Source organism: Carassius gibelio, chromosome B7 (assembly GCF_023724105.1).
Source record: "Carassius gibelio isolate Cgi1373 ecotype wild population from Czech Republic chromosome B7, carGib1.2-hapl.c, whole genome shotgun sequence".
Lineage (NCBI taxonomy): Eukaryota > Metazoa > Chordata > Actinopteri > Cypriniformes > Cyprinidae > Carassius > Carassius gibelio.
This window is the reverse complement of record NC_068402.1, coordinates 39,629,401-39,635,631: the sequence shown is the minus strand read 5'-3', so window position 1 is coordinate 39,635,631 and position 6,231 is coordinate 39,629,401.

Sequence of the window (6,231 nt, the reverse complement as noted above, 5' to 3'; positions counted from 1 at the left end):
AAGAAACGATTGTACGACAAACGAGTGAAACATCGGACCTTGGCAGTAGGAGATCGTGTGCTGATAAGAAATCTGGCCTTGACTGGAAAGAACAAACTCTGCGACAAGTGGAATTCTGTTCCTTACCTGGTGGTGGAACAACTAAAGAACTTACCTGTGTATCGCCTGAAACCTGAATCCGGCATGGGATGTGCAAGAACATTACACCGAGACCATCTCTTACCTGTTGGAGACAATGTGAGGTTGGCTGATACTGGGGAACCAAAGAAAGTTTCTGCACCACCGGAGACAAGGAAAAGATCTGTGGAAAGAAAACAGAGAAGAGGATTAAGAGAAAGAAATGCAGCTGTGAGGAATGACTCTGACTCTGAAAGTGAAGAGGATAACCTGTGGTATTACTGCCCGGACAGGGTTGAGACACCGCATGTTGCACTGGAAGAAAATGCAGTGGAGGAGGAAACTGCTTACCCTGGAGGTGAACTGGATAGATCTCTTGCAGAAATGGCAGAGCCAATGTTCACTGAAGAAAGCCCTGAAAATCCCTCAGATCAGATTCTTGAGGAAATGGGAGATCCTGGTTTAGAATGGGGAGAGCCTGGTATAGCTAATGCTAAAGAAGCATTAGAGACTGTTCATTCTCGCCCCAAAAGAAACATAAGACCAGTTGTCAGACTGAGCTATGATAGCCTAGGCCGGCCCACTAACCGACCTTTGACACTGGTCCATAGAGATATGGTGATAAATGTAGAGGGTGGAAAAGAGTCAGAAAGGAAACCCTGTAACACACTGTGGTGTCACCCTATGGCACAGTGTAAATATTGTGCTCAAGTAAATGCTTATACTGAGCCTAAAGTCACTTTTAAAGTGTAAAAAAAAAATAAAAAAAATAATCTCATGGGGACATGAGATATTTAGCCGGGGGAGCATGTAACCCAGTAGAATAATATTCTACAGGTAATGAGTTTACTGCTTTATATATATTGATATATAAATAAATGTGTGTGCTTTTAAAAACACGAGCATATATCAAGTTAGATTGTTTTACACACGTAGTTTTAACCTACAAGTTAGGTCTTTCTTTATTTTATTGGTTCAAGAGAGTTAAGTCCCGCCCCCGCCTATGTCTTCTGTTTTTTGAGTGGTTGTTGAGGGGTGTGATTGACAAGAGAGAGACGCGCGGTATCCGAAAAACAGAGAGGTGAATGATCTGTGTGTTTTTTTACCAGTTTAAGATCTTGAACTGTAATACTGATCCCGTGTGAAAGACCTGATTCATATTTATTTTGTGTTATTGTGAGTTCGCTGTGAGTGTTTATACGGCATTCCGGTATCTTTAATCGTCAGTCACGCGCACGGACTGTTCGTTAATATCCTGTACACGTCATTCATCTGAACCAGACGGTTAAATTAGCGGAACATTTAAACAGAACCGATTGACCCGTGAAGGAGTGTTGTTTCCGGCACGACGCGGGAAATTGAGGACCAGATAGCGCCCCAAATACCCGCGATATTTGGGGTTCCTCTGGCTGCGTGGGAGGAGCGTTTCCTCGGCGGGCGAGAGAGAGCAAGACCGAGGAGCTGCGGGAGGCCTAATACAGGAATCCAGGATCGCTGTTTGCTTCACACATCAAATGGAGGTACCAGTGTTGATTTGTTTTTGCTCAGGAGAGTGAAGGGGCTATTTGTCAGTTTCCCGGCCACCACGAACACAAGCTACGACCAGGCCTGCAACGGTGTGTGTGTGTGTATGTGTGTGTGAATGTTTAGGTTTGTATATGTGGGCCCACAAAGTTTAATTTTCTTTCATATTGTGTTTATTCAGCATGCTTATTAACTGTGAATATTCTAAGTGATTTCTGACATCCGGAGTGAATAAGTTTGTACATTTCATTTCAAGTGAAGTCACTCGTTCTTTTAATTCTGAGTGTTTTGTTACAGAGACCATTCTTGTACTCCTGTCCCCTGAGATATAGCTTTTGGGGTTTTAATTTGGTCAGATCTAAAGTCTATGTGATTGTGTGAATACATCACAGCATTCAAATTCTATCCTTGACTTTCTGTTTCTGTTCTAATTAAATTCTTTATATTTTGTTACTTATGTAAGAGTTTGTGTTTGACTACTTATTATAGTATATAGATAATATATTATATATATATATATATATATATATATATATATATATATATATATATATATATATATATTATTTGAGTATAGTACATAATTATTAATAACTTCTGAAGGAGAAGTAATTAATTTGTGACACCAGAGGGGCCTAACTTCAACATCTGTAGGCACATAGTTAATGAATCTGGTGCGCTGCCCTATTTAATCAACATAAAGACAGGTAGGGGGCGCTACACTTAAATATACTTAATTTAATCATACGGACTTTATACATACACTACTGTGCAAAAGTCTTAGACACTTTAGTATTTTCACTTAAAAGAATGGTGTTCGGACAGTTATTTATATATTTTGCTGTAGTGTGTCAGTATAAAATATCAGTTTACATTTCCAAACATTAATTTTGCCGTTGTCAGACTGCTTGTGCATTCAAAATCGCACTAGATTGTTATTAAAATTAATGGCAAACTGATATTTCCAACTGACACACTACAGCAAAAGATATAAATAACTGGCTTAAAACCCTTTTTGGGGAGAAAATACTCATTTTTCCATAAGACTTTTGCACAGTACTGTATTTTAAAAACGACATTGTTGCTACTTTATAAAGAATGACCATACAGTAATTCACAGAACTGATTTAAGACAGTGACAGACAGCACTCATCTTAACTAAATATCAGAGTGAGTGACAGAGATACAGTAGAAACATTATGTGTGGTTTTGTATTAAATAATGACCCAGATTGTGAAATACATTTATTAGCCTTAGATTAAGGGAAGCACAACTTGCACAACAAGCTATGGATTTATTTAAAATATTTGTAATGTTCTTTAAAGTTATCCATAGTTTTTTTGTGGTTCTTTTTTTTAAAGTATCGGTTCAGGCACCGTTTAGGAGCCGGTACCGTTTTAAAAGTATTGAAAAGGCACTGGACCCTACTTAAAAGTTATTATTTCTCACTGGCTCATTTACCAAATGAGTGCTTTTTCTTCGTCCTCCACAAATTAAGCTACTGTAGGTAGTTTGGTAGCGAGACGTTTGAATAATTTAGCGTTTTCGATTGACGATGCGATTGACAAAGTTGTGATAAGTAGGCTATACCAACTTTGTAACTCGTTACCCCCCAAACACTGAACATAGCAGACGTATGTACCGAATACAAGAAGCTATCAATCAAGAAAGTATCAGGATTATGATTTCTTTTTCAGTTTTAGTTTTTGATTAATCACTTGGATTAATCATTCATTTTGACAGCACTATAATGTTTACTGTAAATAGACAACCATACAAGTGTAATTGTTACTAAGCCTGCACCAATGTTCTTGTCCATTGCCCTCACTGATTCCTGCAGCTAAGCTTGGATGTACATAAACATTCCATTAAAAGTTATTGATGACAAGCCTCTGAAGTTTGACTTTTTGCACCATAACAATACTTATTGGCAACTAGTCATCATATCTCTAGTCCTTTAATGTATTTGCATTGTACTAAAGTGTGTTCATTTTAAATGGGCATATATGCGGCTGATGAAGACCTGAAGGTCGAAACGTTGCTTGATTAAATTCCTCTGGAGCAGTAGTTTTCAGTGTTCAGACTTCACTTCTTTATTTGTCTATATCATTTAGTTGTCTTGCACCTGTGTCCTAATTGGATGTTTGGGATGTGCACACCATTTTTGTATTTTCATATATGCGGCTGAAACAGGTAGCCTAGTGCATCCCAAATTTTTCAACATGAACATTTTAATATAACATTATAGTCATTATGGCCTATGGCCTTTAGAAAAATGTTTTTTGAGGAGGTGGGGTAGTACACAATAGGCCCCTGTGGTGCGGCCTAAGCTTTTGTTCTTAATGGCATTTTTTTCCCCTTACATTACTTTTACTTTTATACTTTAAGTAGTTTTTTAAACCAGTACTTTTACACTTTTACTTGAGTAAAAAGCTTGAGTTGATACTTCAACTTCTACAAAAGTCTTTTTAAACCCTAGTATCTATACTTCTACTTGAGTAATGAATGCCAGTACTTTTGACACCACTGCCGAGCGTCACAGCAGCTGTTAATTTTGTTGTGGTAGAAGGATGTTTTAGCCGTGAAGACATCTGAAGAGAAGGAAGAGAGGAGAGACTGATACACAATGAGGTTGGTAGATTTTCTTGATTTCTACCATTTCCTCTCTGCAGCCCTGAGTTTAGAGCGATGTTCACGGAGAACCTCGGACAGCCAGGGGGCAGATGGGGCGGTGCGTGCTGGTCGAGACAACAGTGGGCAAAGGTTATCCAAGCAAGATGATGAAGTGGAGCAAAGAGTGTCCATAGCACTGTTCGTGTCCAGAGCAGAAAACTGAGAGAGTGCAGGAAGTGATGATGAAACCACAGAAGATAGACACGATGGAGAGAGTGAGCGTAGGTTCTGTTGAAAGGTGACCTGTGTTGGAGTGTAAGCCGCTTCAGGAGTAAGTGTGAGGTTAGCAGTAATGAGGAAGTTACATACACATTTTCTCTTAGTTGGGGTGAAGTCCACGTCGGGCACAGTTGGATGTTTAAATCCGGATGGATCATTGGTCTGAGGTGTGCAGTGGAGCAACTGAAGAGTTGATGAGGTCCAGTTGGTTGCCTGATTTGTGAGTCGATGTAGTATTTATAATATTATAATTACTGATCAATTAGGAAAGAGAGACCAGCTAATTTGGAAAAGTAGAAATTGGATATAACATTCCAGATTGAGTTTAGATTACAAATCCAATTAATTTTCTCAAGTGTTGTTCAAAGAAGAGAAATCAAGGGAAATAAACCCCCCATAATCATATGTGTTCATTAATAAATACTCTTTATTACAACAGTGTATGGAGAATAACCATCATGATACAATTTGAGACCAGGAATGCAGTAACTGTAAGAGTAAATAATAATTGACTATTATTATGAATTCAACAATGATGATGATAATAATTACTGTGCACCTGTTTGTAAGGAAGCTTGTAAATTAATATATCTATCAGTGCTGTCATGTGACACAAGAATGATAGGTTAAAGCCTTTTATAAAGTATTATAATTATTATTATTATTATTAAACAATACAAACATTAAAACATTAATGCAGTACACTTAAAACCATAAAGATAAAATAATAATAGTAGTAATAGTATGCACACAGATTTTTTTTTGCCAGGTTAACTCATATGAGTCTGTCAGGTGATGAAGGAACGACTCGAACCCGAAAGACATGAGATGAATGAATCAATTCTGTTTCCGGCTCAGACTGCAGAAGTTAACTAAAACACGAAGACTTGTCAGATAAGAGCGTGTGACTGAAGACCCAATTAAACAATGAATTCATCTTTTCTGTTTCTTATAGCATTATAGTTTTGTATTGTTTGTGGTGTGACCAACGTTTGTGTAAGTACTAACGTTAGAAGACGTTAGGGAAGTAACACGTAACATTTGAATCACATTTGATAAAATGAACGAAATTACTCGAAAAAAAGATTCGTTCGTTTTGCCGAACGAGACTCAAAGGTCCGAGTCGGTGAAATTATCCGGGCTTCCCATCACTATGAAGTAAAGACCTGCTACAGTGTGATGTGTGACCCACTTCAGCCCAAAATAACTGTGAGTTTGGCTACATGTCGTTTTTGGGTTAAATGAATTGTGAGATGTATGAGATTCCATCACGTAAGCGAAGTCAACAGCGTTTACAAGGTGTTTGGTTTCATTTCTTTGACATGTTCAGTAAAGCTCATAGTCAAACCTGATTCACTGAGATGTTGATGTCCCATCTTCTTCACAGAGTCAATAATATCTACAAAGATATAAGTGTCGTTTCATGTCATGGTCTATAAGAAGCCATGATTTAGCTCTAGATTGGACGGGCTCTGTGTAGTCTGCTTTAAGCCCACCTGATGAAATCGAGACAATCTGTGGCCTCTTTTTAATGGCCTGGCTATTACAATTCCCACCCGCTAGATTGACTGAGACATGACTCCTGGCAGTGCGAGACATGAGAGGTTTGCCTTGTCCAAACACCCAGGATGCTTCTCGATACCCCTTCACGTTTCGTCATCAGTGGAAACTAGATCTGAACATGCAGCACAAGCAGAA